Here is a 21,675-nt window from a genome sequence, read left to right as displayed (position 1 = left end):
TCTGGCAGAGCCTCTCAGGAGACAGCTATGCTCAAAGCCAACCCCTGAACTGAGAACAGGGTGCCCAAAGGAGGAGTTAGAGAAAGAGTTGAAGGAGCAGAAGGGGATTTGCAACCCCATAAGAACAACAATACCAACCAACCAAAACTCCCAAGGACTAAACCACTATCCAAAGAGTACACATGGATAGACCCATGGCTCCAGCTACATATGTAGCAGAGGATGGCCTTGTTGGGTTTCAATGGGAGGAGAGGCCCTTGGTCCTGCCAAGGCTCGATGCCCCAGTATAGGGGAATATCAGGGCGGGGAGGCAAGAAGGGGTGGGTGGATGGGTGGGGGGAATATCCTCATAGAAACAGGGAGAGGGAAGGGGATAGGGGGTTTATGGATGGGAAACCGGGAAAGGGGATAACATTTGAAATGTAAATAAAAAAAGAAATAAAAGTAATACACACATCAGGTCAAGCCAAAAACAATAGATGAAAGGGGGTAGGTAAAGGGAAAATAAAAGTTTCTTTTTGTATTCCAAAAAAAGAAAAAAGAAAATAAAGTTAGCAAAAAATATTTCGAATAGTTTATAACCCCATTAACCAGAGTTAACATTAAACATTTACTTGGTACTATTTGTTCCTATATAAACATACAGATTGATTGTAAAGAGAACAGTTGATTTTGAAATTAAATAATCATTTCTCACAGATTAAAGAAGAAACAACTTGTAATTTATTTCTGAGCAAAGTTATCTCTCTCTGTCTCTCCTTCTCTACAATAAACTTGAAATGACTGCTGGTTAGACTCCCGTGGGAAGAGAATGAAGATTATAAAGACAGGCTTATGATTTGCACATTATCGGTTGAAATGAAAAAGGGGTTACTAAATAGGCCTAGGGAGAGTACGTATTGATGCTCTGGTTGGAGGAGTCAAGTACTGAATAAGGAAAGTTTCATCTGATGAGAGAATAGGCTTTAAGATACAATGTCTTGGGAGAGAAAAAGGAGAAATCAGGACCCCTTCTGAGATGGAATCACACAAACCTACAGAAGGTTGGCATGGAGAGTGGGTCAGAGTGAGCAGACACTGGAGGAGAGGAAAAGGTGTGAAGGGAGAAATGGTTCTGAGAGACAGATGCTGGCCCTTCAGCCTGACATAGCCTGTATTTGTACTACACAGGGGGAGGAGAAGTGTGCTGCAGAATGCAGAACTGTGGTGTTAGTGAAGTCACACTGAAATGCAGAAGGCAGGGCTTCCCTACCTCCTCAGCTCCACTCCAAATACCAATCACAGAAATTCTCAAGCCACAGACAAGTTTGTGGCATACAGCTAGGGAGTCTCAGCCCAGTCAAATGTGGCGAGGTCAGGGCTTGTTCACAGCAGTCCTTGCTATCTGGACGTACACAGCGACTTGTTTGAGTTACTAAGACTAACAGCCATCCTTGTCTACCCATGGAAACAAACACAAAAGGCAAACTGAGGGGAAAGAGAGACCACATTGAGCGAGTGAGGAAGGAATTTTGATGGCGAGCATGCCACCTTATATTTCATGAAATCAAATATTTTTATTAATCTGGTACTTCACTTAGAGTTTTGTCCTTTGTTAAGTGGTGGTGTGTTAACTTGTACCTCATCAGAAAATGCTTTGTGATTGCCTTCCGCTTTCTAAACCTGCAACATTCTTTCTTCATTGACAATGGCTTCTCTACCACATCTCATATATGTGCCTTCATACTACAACCCCTCTCCACCTCTTTACTTACATGAAAGCAAATCTATAATCTATGCTATCCCAGGGAGACTCTAGAGTTGTCCCTGAATCATACAGAGGACACAAGTGATGGGCTTAAGAATCTTCTGCTACAATTTAATGCCCGTATTCCTGTCAAATCATTGTATCTGTTGCTGCCAATGGCTTAGCTCTAAATAGCAGTAGGGGACAGAAATCCAAGTAAAGAGACTCATCGGGAAGATGCAGATAAAATAAGCGAAGCAGTGAGGGAAATAGAAACTGGAAGATACAATCATGCAAGGGTCAGTGGGAGCTGCGTGCATGCCTGGGTGTGGGGGTATCCACAAGTAAAAGGTTGTAGAAAACCTAAAATTCCAATCCACAGGCTCACAGCCCCTCAACGTGGAAACCATAAGAGATGGCTGAAATTTAGGGAAAGCATTTCAGAGACCCACTTCTCAACAGGATGTGCAACCACATAAAGGACTCAAAGAAGCAGATGAATGGAGCAAGGAAGAGTTAGCTCAGGCCCTTGACAAGAAGGCTAATAAACTGGTTGAAACACCTTCTAACTTGGAGGAGAATATAAACTACATTTGGGTTGAACTAAGCAAGGATCCAGGGACCAAAAAAGAAGAGACAAATAGAAATCCTGGAAATGGAGAGATCAACCAATCGGACAATAAAGCTCCCTGGAAGAATCCATAGACAACACCTAGCAGAAGACTAAATTTGGAATACATGCACCATGAATGCAGACTTGGGGGAGGGTAGTGCTGGATGGGGGGTGAAAGGAAGCCAGTAAGAAGGGGTCAAGGGGGCAGATCCACAAATAAAGGCATGAAAATTCCACAATGAAGCTCATTACCTTGCAGGTTAGGCTAAAAGTAAGACAAATCCATGTAGTTATCATAAACATGGAATAGTTAGCCATGGTACACATGCCTATAATTCTGTCATTGATGAAAGAAGAAATGCTGTGAGTTGAGGTCCATCTGGGCTGTGCAATGCTCAAGAAAAGCATTTAAATAAACACAAGGACACATAATGCACATGCATTCTCTTGGTTTTCTTTGCTGACAGAACACTGAGGTTTTCCTTCTCTGACTTCCGCTATGGATCTCAGGGAAGGATCTGTGTCCATCACGGGTAGCCCCTTGCTGGTGTCATGTCACTGTGATGTGAACAGAAAGTGCTGGGGAGGAATGGTGAGATGAATGTGTGATACTTCACTTGTGTGTCTACTTACCTGGGATGCCTGGTGCACAGATATTTGATGAAATGTTATTCTGTTGGGGCTATTTATGAAGGAGATAAACACTTGACTTCTCTTAACAATGCTGACTTTCTTCATCCAATCCCTTGAGAACCTGAACAGAGGCAAAGGCTGAACAGGAGAGGATTGTCCTCTCTGCCTTTAAGCCGGGACATCTGCCTCCACTACCTCTGAACATGGCTGAAACTCAAACTACCAACTCCCCGATTTTTCAGGCACTTAGGTTGCAAACTGAGAGAAAACTCTCCATAACTGTGTACACAATTCTTATTAACACATCTTTCTTTATATGTGTGTTTGTACATCTGTGTATATTAGTTCTGTTTCTTGGAGAACCTTGAATAATCTCCAAGAAATGTCCCTAGTAGAAGTCATGTCCAGGTCTAGAGAGGAAGTTCAGCAGTTTGCTGCTCTTTCATGGGAGCTGTGTTCGGTTCCCAGCACCTATGTCAGGTGACTTACAACTGCCTGTGATTCCAGCTCCAGGGGTCTGACACCCTCTTCTGGTTCATGGGCACCTGGGTGCACACATGTATGTGCATGCACACGTAAACACACAATGAAATAAAATACATCTTTAAAATATTTCTTATCTACTGGAAAACTGAGAACTCATCAAGAATCATCTTCAAGGAACAAGAAGGCCACAGTGAGGGCATGGAGATGAACACATGCACTGGACAGAAAGCCGTGCGAAAATGTAGGCAGATATTTGAATGGCACAGTCCCAAAGAAGGCCTAGGAGTGTCAGAACCATTGAAGAATCATAGACTCTTGCCTGAAGCTTTCAGAGGGAGGCGCACTGAGGTAACCCCATGATTGCAGACTTCTGACCATGAGAAAATAAATTTTGTTGATTCAATTCACAAAAGATGCAAAAATCTAAGAAAACTCAAAGGGGCTTGTGGGAAAGATTTTTTTCAGTCAAGAACACCTTGCAGGAAGAAGAAATGAAAATGCTGACAAGAAATGAAATGCAAATAACCATGTAACACTGAGGGTCAAGCTGAGTCCAGTAGAATCCTACAAAGAGACAGGGCCCAGCTAGTCACTGTGGAAGTGCTGAAAGGCAGATGCTAGACCAAGTGCAGTGGAAGGTCAGGGAATTAGGACTCAACAAGTCATTCTCTGAAAATGTCCCTTCTGCCTTCCTCACTTGCTGTCAATGGGGGTGGGGCGAGGCGAGGTGGTCATTATGTTTTGGCGGGTGCTAAAGTGAGTTGTGTGCCTTTCTGTGATGATGGACACTTCCTGGGTTCTTTGCTCATGTGGTAGATAACTTGCAGTGGGGTAAACTCTTACAGGAAGAAGTGGCTTGTCATCCCCTGTAACGCTTACTACCTGTTACCATGGGATCTTCATGTATACAGCAAATATCCGGTGCAAGGTCTGGCCCTTGTTCTGTCTTATGTGTTAGACACAGGATCTCATGTAGACGAGTCTGCTTATCCCTCTGCTTGTAGCTCCCAGGGGTTACAGGTATAAACCTCCCCACCTGGCTGGTTCATTTCTCTTTAGATTCTTAATTTTTGTCCTGAAATCTCATTTAACTCATCAAAGGTACCTTATGAAGTGGCCTTTACGTGTTTTTCTCTTTTAAAGAACTCTTTGGTTTTGCTTCTAACCTCGGGATCTTCTCTCTAGTTCACATTGCCTGTTGGTCACTCTAGGAATGGAATTATGGGCCACAATTAACCATCTTGTCAGCATGGCGAGATGACATGCATGTATTCTAATAGGAACACCTTGGAGACAGAGTTTTAAGGAATACAGATGCAGGCAGGGGGCACGGCAACCTGATAGAAGCTGATTTTGAGCTGTCCTTGCTCAGATTCAGTCCTCTGGTTGTTGATTGCATGGCTTGAAGAAAGTCATTTAACCTCTAAGCACCCGACTCAGCATCCCCAAATCAATGTAGCATGACACATTTAATGGACTAAAGCTGAGGACTAAATGACTAACCTGTGGAAAGTAGCCAGTGCCTCTGTGCCTGGTATGTGGTAACTTCAGCTCTTAATAGTGTTCAGGAAAAATGTTCAACCCTGTCAATGTCTATACAGTCAAACATTTGGGCAGGTCAAAGCACAGTAGGATTTCTATCATCAGTTCAGCCTATGTCCTCTTAATGCTTGTATACTTTCTGTCCCTAAGTTTGACAATAAAACATCAATAGATACTGCCTAATGTTTCCTGAGGTGGGGATGGATGCAGCCTATGTTCTGCTTAAAGCAGAATCCAAGAACTCTCTCTCTCTCTCTCTCTCTCTCTCTCTCTCTCTCTCTCTCTCTCTCTGAGTGTGTGTGTGTGTGTGTGTGTGTGTGTGAATGAGTGTATCAGAGTTCACACAAATAATTTTGTTATGAATAGGCAATGTTGTATAGCTATTTCATCAAAATCAAATCACTTCTGCAGACAGAAGGGAGATTCATTAAACTCATGAAGTAAACAAATCACCAAAGCTTGGGGAAGTTTTGAAAACCTTTAGGACTCGCAAAGCCTCTCTCTAAGGTTATATACATGCAGTGACAATTGCTGCTAGGAGGGGACTCTTGGACGGGTTGAGACATCTGGAAGTTGTGCAGGGCAGGGCAAAGATGCTATTTTCATGAGTTGTTGCTTATGCTTGGGTAGGTTTGGGGGGAGGCACTTACCTTACTCACTACATGAAGCAAACATGATCCTTTAAGTAATCCCCATTCTCCCAGAAACAATCCTGGTAAACTTACTGGTTCACTCTGGTAGACTGGACACGAAACCTATTTTGTTTTGTGCTGTGTGACCTATCCGGGGTTAAGAATGCTTCTTCACATCTGCACAGGAAAGTTCACACAATGAGTAGTAGTTATAGTGTCTTCTCCAAGAAGTGAAGGTCTGGCTTCTCTTCCAATCTCCCTATTGAGGTCACAGGAGGACTGAGGGTCGAGTTATGTCCCTGTGCTGAGATTTTTTTTTTTGATATGTTATTTTCCCTCTAGAAAATGAATGGCCATGTAGTTTCAGCTCAATAGTAGATTTGTTACTCTTTCCATAAAATTACAACACTCTCAACCTTTACAATGTAAAACATCTAAAGAAGAGGTGATATTCCCTCCTAGGGCTTTGACAGCTGTCATCTTCATGGACTAAATATCCCGGATGGAGAACAATGGCCATCGCTAGCTCTTGACCCCACAATCACTCTTGGATGTATACAGCTGCTCCCTTGTTAAGTTGTCTTTCTCCCTCAGGTTTCCCTTGGTTCCACACTGCCTTTGAAAGCAACAGCTTTTTCATACAAAGCATTTATACAATTAGAATACAGTCACTTTACTACCATGGCTACTCTCAAAATCTCTACCAGGTCAGAGAGGACATTATGGTCTCATTTTTATGATTTGAGGAGCTGCTCCTGAGGAAGCTACTGCTTCTGCAGTTACAAACACCTAGCGTGGCCGAGTCTAGATGTAAGGTGAGGGTCACTTGGATATAAAGAACGTCAGTGTTTGAGTTATCCACGGATGCACTACAGACCCTGATATACCTGCACTGGTTACCTGGCAACCATAGATTATTGCAGATATTATACATTAAGTCTGATCTATGGGTATAGATAGGAGAGGATTCTGCATATTTTCATGAGGAAGCAATCATGAGCTGTCTAGACTGACATTAAGAACGTCAAAATCTGAGGGCCTTCATGCCCTTCAGGAGCCCTCTGTGCTTACAGATTACAACCAAACACACTAGCTTTTGAACTGGAGGATGTGGAAGTCCTTCCTACAACAAGGGAGAGTTCATCTTCAGAACTGAGTTACAGGAAGACTTACGCTCTTGGTTTTAGGTACCTTATTCATGTTCTACAAGAAAGACAGTAGAATGTGAGAGTGGATGGAAAAGCTTTTGTATTAGGGTGTTTTAAACACTATAGGTAATGCCAGAAAACCTTGGCTGAGGAAGGTTTCATGGGAAAGGAGAACACAAGGAAGGTGGGAATGTACCAGCGACTCAAGGGTGTCAGACTGCATGTTACATGTGGAAGCACCATCAGCATAAAGTATGAACTAAATGCAGCTAAATGTGTTGCATAATAAAACACAGCCTTGTTTGCTGAGCTCCTGAGAAGCCCATTCACTCTGCCTGGATGAGAAGAATGTCACTCTGTGTTGACTGGGTTAATGCTCTTCTCCTCCAAATGGACCCTTTATGAATGTTACAACTCTTCAAAGATTTCAACTTCAGAACAGAAGCCATGTGACTCCAGGGTTCCTTACATACTAAGAAGGCACGGGATAATCAGAAAACATTTTTAAAGAAAAAAGAAGACAGCCATCCTACTCATTTATGCAAATGAACTGAGAAAGAAAGATCCTGCAACTATTAATCTGAGTCATCTGAAAGCAAAATCTGTAGCTTGTTGTTAGAAATTGTCAGAAATCCCCAGATCTGAGAATTGTACTACACAAGTGCTTGATTCACTTGAGAATATCTGAAATTCAGAACACATTTATGTGTTCATTTAAGGCTCATTTATTTTTATTTTGTGTGTGTGAGTGTTTTGCCTGCATACATTTCTGGGCAGCATGTGGGTAACTGATGCTTCCTGAAGCCAAGAAGGGCCAGAACTAGAATTACAAACTGCAAGCTACCATGCTGGTGCTGGGAATTGAACCTGTGGTCTCCACAAGAGTAGCCAATCATGCGTATTCTTCTTATAAGACCCACTGGGAAAGCTGGTTTATGGTGAGAACGTGCTATGGAGGAAAGTGGGCATCTTTACCGGAAATATGTCCTTGGTGAGCTATCCAATTGACTGGACCCTAAGTTATTACATTGGAACAACTAAAACAATAGCAGCTAAGTGGAAGGATTATTATAAAAATGAAATCGTGAGGTGCATGGAACATCTGCTTTGGCCTTGGCAGATGGGCATGTTCTGGGAGGTCTCCTTCACATATTGAAGACTTCTTTTCCTTTACAGGAGCTAGATAAAGCTTTTTAGCTTTGGAACACACAAGCTCATCTCCAATAGATCATTTTCCTGATCTCAATAAACTAGAAAGCAGGATTCACATTGAACTTCCCACAGGAGTGTCACAGGAACTGAAAAGATCTGGGACATTTATCTTTTCTGAAATACTGAGAGAAAGACAAATTATATCAAAAATTAGAATATGATTCTGTGAATAGCTTGAAGGTTGCTTTTTTTTCCTGAGGTCTTCACTAGGCTCAGATCTGCTCTTGATGGCCCTGGAGGTTTGTAAATCATACAAACATCATGTCAATGCTTGGCCCAAGAGGGTTCATCAATTGTCTCTGTGAAAGAGTAGCAGCCACAGCTCTATAGGATCGTGATGTTTTTGAAGAATGCATTTAGGTGAAGGGACATTTCGAGAGAAGTATAGATGGATGTAGAAGCTAGTATGTAAAAGCAAAAGCATGAAGAGCACAGTCTAGGGAAGAAGATGATCTTGTGTAAGCAACAGTCAACCATTAGGGAACAAAGTCAGGACTCCCACCAAAATCTACTGTGCTCACATAATGGAATTCTGAAGGTCACAGGACAAAGATGGTGGTCGAAGGAGAAGCTGAGGGTGTTCGTGAGGTGCAAGTCAGCAGTCAGCAAGTGTGGCCAGATCATGTCACCTACTCTTTGTTAGCCATTAATTATGTACCAGGAGTGGCGTTCTGTTGCTTCATGGATATGATTTTCCAGTTCCTAAAATGAAATGAATGTATCTTTCTAGGCACATAAGTTTAATCACGTGGTCAAAATTTCACACTTTTAAATGGAATAAAAGCAGCAATGATGTTTTTGAAATATTAACTTAAAAGTAAAGCGCTGGAGAACGGGAATGATTAGACCCGAATGCACATTATAAAATGAATGCCCATTGGTAGTTTTAAAAGAAGAGGGTGGAAAATAGGTCATCAAAAATGGAATTTGTGCTTAATCATAAAAACTTAAGATGCAGGAGTGATTTCCTGATATCAGTGTAAAATGATATCATTTAAAAATCGTAAACTCACTTCTTCTGTGGTTTAAAACTATATGTGGGTTATATCACAGAAGAGGAAGTGGAACGTTTGGATGTTCACATGCAACTTACTGAAACCCGGCTAGGTTATTCAGTCTTTCTGGGACCCAGTAGTCTCTAATTAAGCAAAGGAGACAAGAGTGCCTCCAAAGGATGTGATTAAGGATGAAGCTGACTATACAACATCTACTGCCCATCGACTTGGTCATCTTCACCAAGCATCAGGTGCTTATCCAGAAACTACCTAGAGTGTGCTACCTACTATGCTAGTTTATAGGGTTACAAATACAGATAAAGGATGATTTCTTCACTGAATGTCACCTACCCACACAAAGATCATATTTTTGATTCAACATCATTACACTAGAGACTGCATCGTTAGAACATTTCCATGATCTGTTTTTGGAAACAGTGGTTTCAAATTTATATCAAAATGGTTCTTCAGTCTAAAAACTCGCACCTTTACCGTCCCTACTCCTCTTATCCAATGACATCAGTACCATCTGGTTAGCCCAAGTGATCTTTGTCGATGGGTGTTTCCCACTCTAGGGAACTTGATGAAGTCAGTAATGACATTTTTGTAGCCTTCTCTCATGTGTGAGTACCAATCATTCCAAAGCCAAGTAACTACACCATCTCCCAGGTTTTGTCCTCCTGGCTAACTCTTTAGACTTATGTATTATGTAACATATGTTATTTGTAAACATGCTTTCTTTCTCAGTCAACTTTTTAAAATATAATTATATAAACTCTTATTTCTATAATCTGGAGATAAATGCTTGCAATTTCTACAGTTTTCAGTATGGCACTAAGTTAAAGAAAAGATTTGTTTTGGGAATAGCAGTTATGCAGTGCCTTTAAGTTATAAAAACTACTCAGCCCTGTGCCTTTCAGCTCCAGGAGTACAAGAGGGTCCAAGCACTTCTGTTCTGTCCATGATGACATTGTCTGAAAAAGGATTCTAAATTAGAGAGTTCAGAGTCAACATTAACAATGGTTGAATAGATGAAAAATATTGGTAGAAGGGACACTGTGTCCTTTCTAGGATAACCACAGTACATTAAAATGGAGAGATGGGCAGTTGTGATAGCCTCTGAGATAAGACAGAAAAGAAAATGTCTACATAAATAAATGAGAAGGAAATGAGAACCACAGGGTCCTTCCATTTAACAAATGAAGTCAGGCACTGAAATGATCAAGTGTGCAGATGCTTTAATACCAGGAGAGCCTGTGAGAGGGTCTAGGCTGGTGCAGACAGGGCAAAAGGTTTTGCCTTTTAAGTAACACAGACACTGGCTTCCTAACTACTTTGATTTTCAACATATTTAGTATTTATTATAGAACATGTAAAATGTTCAGACCATAAAAAATTTAAGGTGAAAAACAATCTATGAATAACCAATCATGAAACTGTAATTCTAGATGAAGCTGAGCCTCACAATGCTGTTTCTATGTTAATTATGACGGTGCTTATGATAACCTAACATTAAATAAGTAGAATCTTGTTAAGAGTATTCTTAAGAAATAAAAACAATCTCTACATTAGTTTGGAATGGAAAATGGGAGCAGAAGCAATATTTCTTTTTTAATAGCAACAAATTCTTGCAATATTGTATAGCTAGGCATATGATTTTAGATACAGTAAGTTGTTTTTTCCATTGTCTCGACACCTCATTCTTCAAGACAAGATAAAACACAGCTTAGAAAAGATCTATAAGAGATATAAAATGTACAAAGAATTTCTAAGACAGAATAGAGATCCAAATGGCAGTCTCATGGAAGGCACCATACAGAGAGCAAGTGGGAACAGGCAAGGATGCTCTGTGTCATCAGCTGTTAGAGAGCTGCTCATTAAAACCAAAGCTACACACCCATTGGAATGACCAAAACTGAAAACAATGACGACACATGCTCTTGAGAGAAGGAAGCAGCAGGGTATCTGCTGATTGCTGGTAGAGCTGCAAAAGGGTAATAGTTTCTTACTTTGCTAAGCACATGCTTCTGTTATCTGCTCATCTTGGTCCTTAATATTTACCCAAATGAAACAAATGCCACGAGTACACAAAAGCTTGCACAGAGATGTTTACTTTGGTTTTATTTGTAGCTGTGAATAGACACATAAAATGTGGTTTGTCTAAGCCATGGAGTATGATTCAGGCTGAAACTGAAACAGGGCATGAAAAGACAGGAAGAAACATAGGTGCCCATCACTGAGTGGCAGGGCAGTCTGAAAAGGCTGTGCACCTTATGGTTCTGACATGACAGTCCTGAAGCTACAAAACTCTGGTCTACTAAAAATACCAGTGGGTCTTGTAAGCAGGGAAGCTTTTTAGGGCAGTGAAACTAAGTGATCCAGCAATGATGGATCATGTCCCATGTTCCTGTCATAAAGTTAGAATGTTCACTAATACCCAGAATGAACTGTGGTGGTGAGTCAATGTAGATAAATTGATTTTTTTAAGCTAATTAATTTATATGTTCACCCAACATTGGGCTTACATCCCAATATTAGCCTCACCCCTCTTCCCAGTGATTGATTGATTGTAATAAACATCTTACTGGGTTGGTGGGTGTTGATAGCTGGGGACACCACACATGTGTGGGGGCAGGCAGGATATAGGAAAAGCTTGTTCCCTCTTCCTCAGTTTTGATGGAAAGCATAAATTGCTCTAAAATAGCAATTATTTTCATTTTCAAAGGAATGATTTACAACCACAAGACACAATGTATAATTCTATTGATGACCAAGCAAGGCTGGCCAGCAGCCATGCAAACTAGGATTTAGTTTCTGCTGAGAGAATGGACTGGAAGAGTTGTTATTCTCCGGATACTGCTGATCTTCTATGTCTTAATTTGATTGATAGCAGGTACCTTGTGAGTATTGATAGAGGGCCATGATATTGCTGCCATCTTGTGTCTTTAACAAATCTCAGTGTCTTAATATAAAGCATGTGAAAGTTAAAAGAAAAACAGAACAACCCAGTATACTCTTGTTTCCTGGGAATCATTTGTTTCTTGTGGGAGAAGCAAGTTATAAATTTATAAAAAAAAAGTTAATAAAACATAGCTGGATTAGTTGTAACTTAGCCAAAAAAAAAAAAAAAAGAAAGAAAGAAAAAAAGAAAAAAATAAGTATTTTAAAAAGAATGTAATCTGGTGAAATAGTACACAAAGCAGGGGAGATTTGGGAAACTAAGCTGGTGTCTTAGTTATTTTCTATTACTGTGCAGAGACAGCACCAACGAGGCTATTTATAAATAAAGTATGTAATTTGGGATCTCATGGTTCCAGAAGGTTAGAGTCTGTGACTGTGGTAGGAAACGTGATAGCCGGAAGGCAGGTTGCTGGGGCAATAGCTGAAAACTTACATGTTGAGACAACCAAGAGACCAAGAGAGCAACTGGGATGGGGTGGGGCCTTGAAACTGCCAAGCTTGCCTCATGTGACAGTGACACACCTCCTCCAACAAGGTCTCACTTCCTAATCTTTCCCAGCCAGACCCATCAACCAGGGACTAAACATTCAAATCTATGAGCTTATGGGGCCATTCTCATCCAAACTACCACACCTGGGGGCCTGTGAAGCAACTTCATGGTACATAGTAGGAAGCCATAGGCACTGACATTCAGATTTCTTAAGGACAAAGGAAGAGTCACTGAATGTCAGAGTTAAAAGCCACTTGGAGAGACTAGAGGTGATGATGAAGAAAATATGGCCCAAAGAGCATCAGTCCCCATTGTAGATAGCACCGGATAAAACCAGTAATGGCCCTGCAGATAAAGATGGACAGGACAGGCGCAACAGCAGAATAAAGAGCCCAGAAACACAGTTCTCATTTCCATTTTCCTTTCTAGAATAATGGCTACATGAGGCAAATTGATTTACTAAGATTTTTGAAATGTACTCAGTTTAGCTCTTGGGAATTTCAGCAAACAAATCTCTAGAAAATAAAGGAAATCACTATTTTAGCTCTACAATCAATCCCAGTAAAGAAAATTTATACACACTTGAGTCTATGAGAGAATCTCTTGGTTTCATTTTGAAATTAATCAAAATAACAAAGGGTATCTTGGTGTCTAAAAGCAGTCATTTTAGCACACACTTGATTTTGAACTTTTATCTCATTTACTTAGAGTGGATGATGAATCTAAATCTGAATTTTAAGCAAAGTTGTTTTCAGACATGCTGTCATGACACTTTAACTCATATTGTATCTTCACTACTTCAAACTGACTAAACAGTTTCCACATGGGTAATATTTAATGTGGAAAGGAAGCATGGGTACCTATTGGATTGCATTTGGACAATGGGTGCTGGGTCTAGTCCAATGTTCCAGTCACAGCCATTCTTTAAAGTAGAGAAAAAAATCAAATACTACTACTTTGAAAGCTCATGTTAGGATGAAGTGGGAGTTCTCAATATGGCTGCCACTCAACTGTTTGGTTCCCCTCTGTTCTGATGAAGAATAGCAACAGCACATTTCTTACTAGGAAAACGCTAGATAAGTAACTTGCAAACACTATAGCAAGGAAGGGTAATTACATTTGATAATCCAATATTGATTTGTTTATTTTATAGCTAGGCAAATCAGAGCTTTGGTGTGCATGCGTGCATGCCTGCGTGTGTGTGTGTGTGTGTGTGTGTGTGTGTGTGTGTGTGTCTCATTGCATGTAGCACTGTAATGTAGTATACCGGACACTAATTGCTCCATGCTTCTAATTTAGACATTATAAACCCCTCCCAACAGGAAGCTTCTGAAATTACTACCCTCACAAGCCCTACCCTGGCTTGCTCACACGCCAACCTAACCACCATCTGCCTTCCTTTGTTTGTGTCATTATGACCAGGTTATCTCATCCTGACTTCATACTCTGATAGTAAATATACTTTCTATATTTAAAAATTTTAGGTAGCTTTTAGAATAGAATAAAGAATTCTGTTTTTCCCCCCAAGATAAGCGATCTCCTGCATACATTCAGCCAGATCGATTCTGTTAACGGGAAAAAGGCAAAAGTGAAGAAATGTAGCCCTGTACAACACGGAATGAAATATATCGATACTCTTTAACCCCGTTTTTATGCAAAGAGGAACAGCACATTTTGGAAGATTAGATTAATATCGTTGTCTTAAACACTCACCTAAAATTCAGTGAAGAAACAGCATGGACTTTCTAGAACCATCTATTTTGTTTTCTTTGAAATAGCAGTTGGCTGTGGCATTTGAAGACTTCTCAAGTGCTTCCTGGGGCTTGTAAATCCTATTTATCTGTAATGGAAAAACACACCTGCAGTGAGCATCCACACTGACATCCTTCTTTCAGAAGCAGAGGCCTGGGAGGAAGCTCTAGACTGTACAGCCCCTTATCAGCCCTCCTGGACTCTTAACAACTTGGAGTGCACTCTTCAGAAGCTCAGCTCTCATTTACCCCAAGACAAATGGACTTTTATTCTAGAAGATCTTTGGCAGAGGAAGATGGCCAGGCCTGGAGGCATGAAGTCACCATCCAGGATGAAGCAGCTGGTTAGCAACGACCACGAGTTCTTAATATAGCCCTTTATTTTCAGTTGATTAAGAATGAGAAATGAGAGAACATGAATTCTTCTGTTTTCTGAATAGGCAATTTTCTAGAATATTGCACCATCATAATTTCAGCTAAAGCCAAGGAAATTACGGCGAGGTCAGATGTCTCAGAATAACATGTTCTCTGAGAGCGTAAACTCAGGCAGTTTTAAATAGATACGCCACAGAAGCCGGTGATAGCAAAGGGAGCCTAAAGTTCTTTAATAATCCATATGGTTATTGTAATGTAGAATACTCACATATAAATAGTAAATAGTTCATGTTTCTGAATTGTGGATGTTTTTCAAAGATTTTCCTTGCTGAGAGGATTTACAGATTAGGGTTAAGAGAAAGGGGCATCCAATGTCTAAGGTCCCCCGAGCCTTGCCCTGGGAGTGACCCAGCTACACTCTGTGAAGCTCCATCAATATTTCTTTTCTAACATCCTTCTCCACTTCATTGCCAACATCACTTTCTTCTCCCTGCCCTCGGCTGACAATATTATTCTAGGTGCCCGGTGATTGAAGCAGCAGAAACCTGAAGCTCTGTGATTCATTTTTTGAGATAAAGCAAGCCAGTAAAGAGAGCCTCAGACGGAGTCTGAGAGAAAGGGAAGGGAAGGAAGGACCCCAGAGGATGTTGGGAACTCTGCCCCAGTGCCAGCCAATCCTTTATCTTTCTCTTCTATTTTCTTTCACCTGGTTATCTAAAAGGCTCACCATAGTGATTTGAACTTTCTGGCCTGACTTCAGATGACTTTTGATTTTGGATGTACATCAAAAACTGTCTACCCATAACTTTTCTTTCTTGTAATCTGAGTTCTCAGCCTTGCCTTTTTGGTTCTTAAGATTTATTAGTAGAAAATAACTCCTCATAGGGCAATTAGCCCTTGTGTTCCGCAGAGTGCACCATCCCTGCCCTGTAGTACATTCTAGGTACCCACACTTTGGCATTATTGGAATTAAATGTGTCATTACAGTTGTTTCCTTAAAGTATATGTCATAATTATGTTTTGAAATTAGGTAATCTGATACATTAATAATTTTAATGTATTTGGAAATTAGCTACATGGTAAAATATTATCCCTAACCTTATTAAAAATACTGCTGCTAACCATGGGATGAGGAAATAAATAGACACTTAGAACACTTGTATTTTCTGTATAATGTATACATATGTACGTTCATACATACATGATCACATGTTCCACACAGATGCACGAGTTTATGCATAGCTTAGCTGACAATGAAGAATCACTAAGGACTTCTTGCTCTCTGATAGCAGCAGACTCAGAAGCAGACCAGGCAGCCTTCACAGAGTCACTGCATTGAATCTCACAGGTATCTTAGCTTGACCGAGATTCATAGCTTTAATAAAAATTCTACTTTGGATGACATACTGATTTTAAGATGACTTTAGTGTCTTCCAGTCTTCTTCCACCAAAAAGTGACCCTGCTTCAGCCTGCATCTCAGGGACAGTGATTAAATACGGGAATCTAATGGACAGGTACATCCGTCTCTTGTATTACTGACGTCTGGTCCCTGTGGCACACCCAGCATGTGCAGAACTGAATGCAGACAATTCTTTTCACTCTTGAACCGGAAAGCAGCTGCCTCCCAAGTCACTGTGAATTACAGTCATCAATCCTATTCTTTGGTATGCTACAGCCTACAGGACATTGAAAAGCAACATTTCCACATGAGCGGTAGGTGGAAACAGAAAATGATAACTTTCTCTCTTTATATTTTTATTTAAATTACAGGTCAGCTTACTAAAATTCTAGGTTGCCTAACTCAGAATTTCTAGTGTGAGTAGAAGTTAAAATTTAGTGCTAGGGCATCAAATAAAAATATCATCTCTTGTGCTGGAGAAATGGTTCAGAAGTTGAGAGCATTTACTGGTCATATAGAGGCCCTGAATTTAGGTTCCAGCATTTAGATGTGGATCTAGCAGCTTACAACCCCTGTCACTCAAGTTCCAGAGGAGCCTATACCCTCTTCTGACCTCCATGGCACCTGCACATGTGGTGCACACACATTCACACACACACGCACACACGCATAAAATAAAATGAGTACTACCTTTTTACTTAGCTTTCTGGGAAACTTCTAGCCAGGGTTCAGGTTGGACTTAGAAGTCCGTATCTTACCACAGCCTGCCACAAGAGAAACATTTTGCTGACTTTTGAAGGCCTATCTTAGGCATGTGGTGTTGAAAATAGTTGAAGGAGGCAAATTTTTGTTTACTAAAGGAATTTCCTCAAATTCTAGCAATGTGCCGTTTGAATGTACCATATAAAGGAAAGCCAAAAACAAAATGATATTAATCAAACCAGGGGTTTCACTGCCCTTTGCAGAGGTGAATTTAGCAAGAAACATGGATCTATTACATATATTACTCATGGGTGGAACAAGTGGGCCCTTCCCACCTTAATAGGACACGGGCAACCATGCGATAGGATCATGTTATCCATGCCTATGCTCTATTGAGTCTTCTACCTAAAATCATACTCTCTTGCTCTTAACCTCTGAATGCTTGCCTGTGTAGCATACCCTCTTTCTGAAGCACTATTTATTCATTGTCTCTTGACAGTAAACGTATGCCTGACAAAGATAGGGAATTTGTTCACCATAAATAATATTTTGGATGCACAGAATGATGGCTCACGCACACTAGGCTTGTAGAAGCTACATGAACAAACAAATCGGCGAGTCAATATATAGCTAAGGTCATTGTCAAATCCCCCTGAAAGCAGGGCAGAAGGCCCTCACTTTACCTCGATGGTAGTGCTTATTTTATCATAGTAACTTCTAGAGTTCAAATTTTATACACGCCAAAAGATCAAAACCTCAGAAAAATAGGGGTTCCCCCCCAAAAAAAACATGGCGAAAAACACTGATTACCCCATTTTGTATTTTTTTTAAAACAGATGTTTATCTATCTGTTTATTTGAATGTGTCTGAGCTATGTGTAGGTGCTGTTTGTGAGTGGTCCATGTATCCATTTGATGGAGGGGAGGCTAGAAGAAACTATCTTTCATCACTCTCCTCTTGTCCTTCTGGGGCTCCTCCTTTAGGCTGGAAGCCAGCAAACCCCAATGGTCCTCCTTCATTTGCAGGGAAGTCCCGCTTGTTATGCTGGTGTTGAGATCTGAACTCTGTTCCTCACAATTGCAGAGCAAGTTATGATTTCTGCTGAGTCGTCTCTAGCCTCTCATGTGCTTTTAAGGAAGACACAAGTATAAAACTAATAAAAGTCTCATTTGCTTACCAAGTATCAGATTTATGTATCTTGAATTTTCTTAAGATTGAAATCTTTTAGAAGGACAATGTGAAACGAGAGCTGGGTGCCAGCAAAAGCTTCCCATAGTGAGGAACTCATTAGGCCTTGAAACAACCCTCCATGCTGAAATTAATTCCAGGCAAGGAGAAAAGATTAACACACTTTATCTTGAGTAGGAAAAAAAATTATCCAACCTCAGCCTTTTGTCTCTTGCCGCTTGGTACTACTCAAATTGATCCAAAGAAAATTAAGTTAGATTGTGAACATTAAGTACCAGTGTGTCAAAGATTAGTCTAATTATTTTTTAGAAGACATTTTTTAATTAGCCACATACAGGCACAACATAGAATCTATTGAAATCTCCTGGTAAAAGATGACCTTCAAATCTCGCTCAGAGTTTACGTCTGTTCATTTGACAGAGAAGTCCACCACATACTTCTTAGAGATTAGCACTATAATTTGACCTAGTATAACTATGCTTTGATTTGACTATTGTGCAATTGTGAAAATAATTAGAAACCAAAGAAGAAGGAAGGAAGAAAGGAAGGGAAGGAGGGAGAGAGGGAGGGGAAATACAAAGTTGGTTATAAAAATATAAAGCAAAATTTAAAATAAAATTATTTTGTAAAATATTTTATCTGTTTTAGTAGAGGCATTTAGAAGGGATAGGAGAGAAAAGTAAATGCTCACATGCTGACGGGGACACTTCCTGCAAATGCTGTGAATTGAGCTTGTGCTGAGCACATGGGATTCCATGGAGCTATGAACATTACTCTTCATGATCTGCATAAAACTCTACTACAAACCCATGCTCAGAAAACAATGTGGCTGCACAAATGGAACAGTTATTTTTTGCAATTTTTGTGACTTGCAAACCAGATTTGCATGTTGTTGTTTGCAATTTGTATCTGGACTCATTAGGAGAAATGCATTTATGTGCAGAATCTGGGTGGGTACTCTTTTTATACAAGGAAGTACTGTTTTGGTGGAAGTCACAGAATGAGAAAGCACTGATTCTTGGGTTATGTTTAGCCCATGCCCTCCCTCTTGGGGTATACCTCTGGCTGGACTGGTAGCCTTATGTGTACCGTGTGCCTCAGTTTCTTATCTGATGCAAAATAAGGGTTTGAGCTATAATTTTCATGTGAATCAGAGGAAATCATTCCTTTTAAAGAATGAAGAGAAAAACTTCCCTTTTATTTATGTCACCAAACTGCTTCGCTACTCTGGAATTAAGGAAGGTAATACCAAGGATTCTTAAACATTTTGCCCTGAAGACACAAGGAACTTCAGAAAATAGTTGCTGTAGTTATCGATGTATTATTCTATATTAAAAAGTATAAATCAAAAATATTTACCCAGAAATTCATTTACAAAATAGTCATAATTATTTTCCATATAGTATAATAATAAGAAAACAATGTTTCAGAAAAATGTAGTAAGAGGTAGTTGGACTCTCTTAAACGTCGGGGCTGATAGAAGCTCAGGACGTTTCTTATGTTGAGGAAGCAAGGCGACAAGTAGTCTTCCCACTCATGTTACCATCTTTCCCTGCTATGGTGGACTAATCCCTCAAGCTGTGAGCTACAATAAGCCATTCTCCCTTTAAATTGCTTCTGGTAGGGTATTTGACTCCAGCCATGAGGAAAGTAACTCAGAACAAGAAATTTCGCATCCTTTTAAACTAAGACAGAAGTGTGTTTGCTTTATGAATAAACTTCGTTCTTTCACCATTTCATGCAACTGCATATAACATTCTGGCTACCACCCCCATGTCCACCTAACCCCTGCCAGACCCCCCTTCTTCAATACAAATCATTTTCTATTATTCATGACTTCCTCTGAGTTTAATTCAGGCTGTGTAACTCTGGGTTGAGGACCATTCATTGACTTTGATATAACACACAGGGAAACTCAACGACAGATTGTTTCTTGAGTTAGTCATAGTATGCAATCTAAGAGCAGTGAGAAAACTGAGTGACTCATTCCTTACACAAAATCTATGGTGGGTGACATGGTTTGTATAGATTTTTAGCCTCTGTATGATTACATAAGATCATGCATTTTCCACTTGGGAAAAATTGGTTCTCTCAGCACTACAAAAATTCTAAATGCTGATACAGTTCATTTTCAACAGTAAATATTACTTTTGCTAATATCATCATCCCTCTCATCAGAAAAGTATTTCCAGAATTGGGAAGCTGTCAAGCTTATAGGAGCACATGTGAGCTTCCCCCAGACTTCTACAATCCATTAAGGTTTGAATTTCAGCATTGGCAGAGAGTTTTTCCCCCTGAAGTATTGAACTTACTTCAATTATTTCCAATTATTTGTCAGATTTCCATATTTGAATAATCATAGTTAGTCAGCCAGTTGGTCTTTCGAGTAAACATGTTTTCTGTGTAAGAAGTGTCTGGCACAACTCATGCCACGGCAATTATACTTGAATACAAAGATGATATCTCAATATTTTTGAAAGTACTTCATGCCCACTTTGCATTTCCTCCCAGCGATCAAAAGCTGGGCATTACAGCTGCAAGCTTTCACAAGACTTCCTTTTCTCTGCTGCTTGACTTTTCCCTCTTTATATTCACTGCAGTAAAGAACACAGTGACTATCCATTGAGACTGTGACACCTTAATTTGTAATATGGTTCCAAGACTTTTACTCACTAATACTTTCATGTCATTGAGACAGTGTCCACCTGGTACAAAAGGAAAACTAGATTAGCTAATTAATAAAGTAGTTCCAGTGTGAAGCAACCATGAGTGACTCTTGGAGACTTCCCTTGGAAAAGCACTGCTTGAGCAGGAAGGGACATATGTGGGTGGCTGAGTGGGCACTCTGAGGTAGGGCAGAGCCACTCACTGGTGACTTTCTCATTGATTTAATCGCTATTCATTTTTGAACAAGTGACCTATCACCCCAATCAACATTTTCCCATGACTACACCTCTAAACCAGGCTTTCTTCACTGAATTGTTTCCCGAGATTAAAAGTGATCACGTGGCAATGTTAGCTGTGATTGCTAATGTTTATACTATCATTTGTTGAGATGAAGAGGCAATGATGTGGTTATCAGCCTTCTAATGAGATAAAGAGCAGATATGAACACCAGCCGTTGGGATTGATTTATCTGACCCGGACTCACATTTTTGTCTGACATTTCCTCTGAGAATACCAGAACCATGAAGATACATTTGTCCTCTCCTGTGATGAATATAAACTTGACACTCTGGCCCTTGCTTGTTGAATTTACAAATCCTTGTGTGGTCAATCATGAGAAATATTTCTTGGGAGTTAAAGCTAGTAATGCACACAAAACACTACATTTTGATGCCTCTCTCCATCTTCTATCATGGACCTGCTGTGTGTTACACCAAGTTTAGAGAGCAGAAATGATCAGGGGACTGACCTTATAACAAGGTAGGTAGATCACAATGAACCCCAGCCATTTTCTAAGGCCAAGAACTAACTCATCAGAAATGTCTTCCCTGAAATATTGCCACAGGCAGAGAGGATTCTAGGAGCATGTGCTGAGCTGGAATGCAGGGCCAGCAGTGCCTCATACCAGCTGGAAAGTGCATAGTGAGTTTTATGTAAGCCGATGAATTCCGTGCCAATGATCAACTTACCCACCAACTAGAGCGCTATCTGTTAACTTGATCCCTGTTTTAAGTATTAAATGGTATCTTAGCACTTACTAATTAATGGAGAGGATCTTAGATCCTTTGTTTCAAAGTTTCATTTCAGCAAAAATATTTTTAGTATCGTAGAAATGAGATAAATTTCTCAAGTTTCAAAAATTAAACTGAACTTAA

General features: G+C 40.2%; 1 protein-coding gene across 44 annotated transcripts in view; it reads right to left on the bottom strand.

Moving 5' to 3' along the window:
* The window catches only part of Dtna (dystrobrevin, alpha), a 362,070-nt gene that overhangs the window by 181,810 nt on the left and 158,585 nt on the right, over positions 1–21,675 (bottom strand). For 42 of the 44 annotated variants that reach the window (XR_015642372.1, XM_087592983.1, XM_087592987.1 and 39 more), the window contains 1 exon segment: positions 14,152–14,278. The gene's annotated coding sequence lies outside the window, so the exon portion shown is untranslated. 44 annotated transcript variants of the gene reach the window in all.

Source organism: Rattus norvegicus, chromosome 18 (genome assembly GCF_021556685.1).
Source record: "Rattus norvegicus strain SHRSP/BbbUtx chromosome 18, alternate assembly SHRSP_T2T, whole genome shotgun sequence".
Lineage (NCBI taxonomy): Eukaryota > Metazoa > Chordata > Mammalia > Rodentia > Muridae > Rattus > Rattus norvegicus.
Note: the sequence above shows the minus strand (reverse complement) of the source record. Positions and strands in the feature narration are given on the sequence as shown.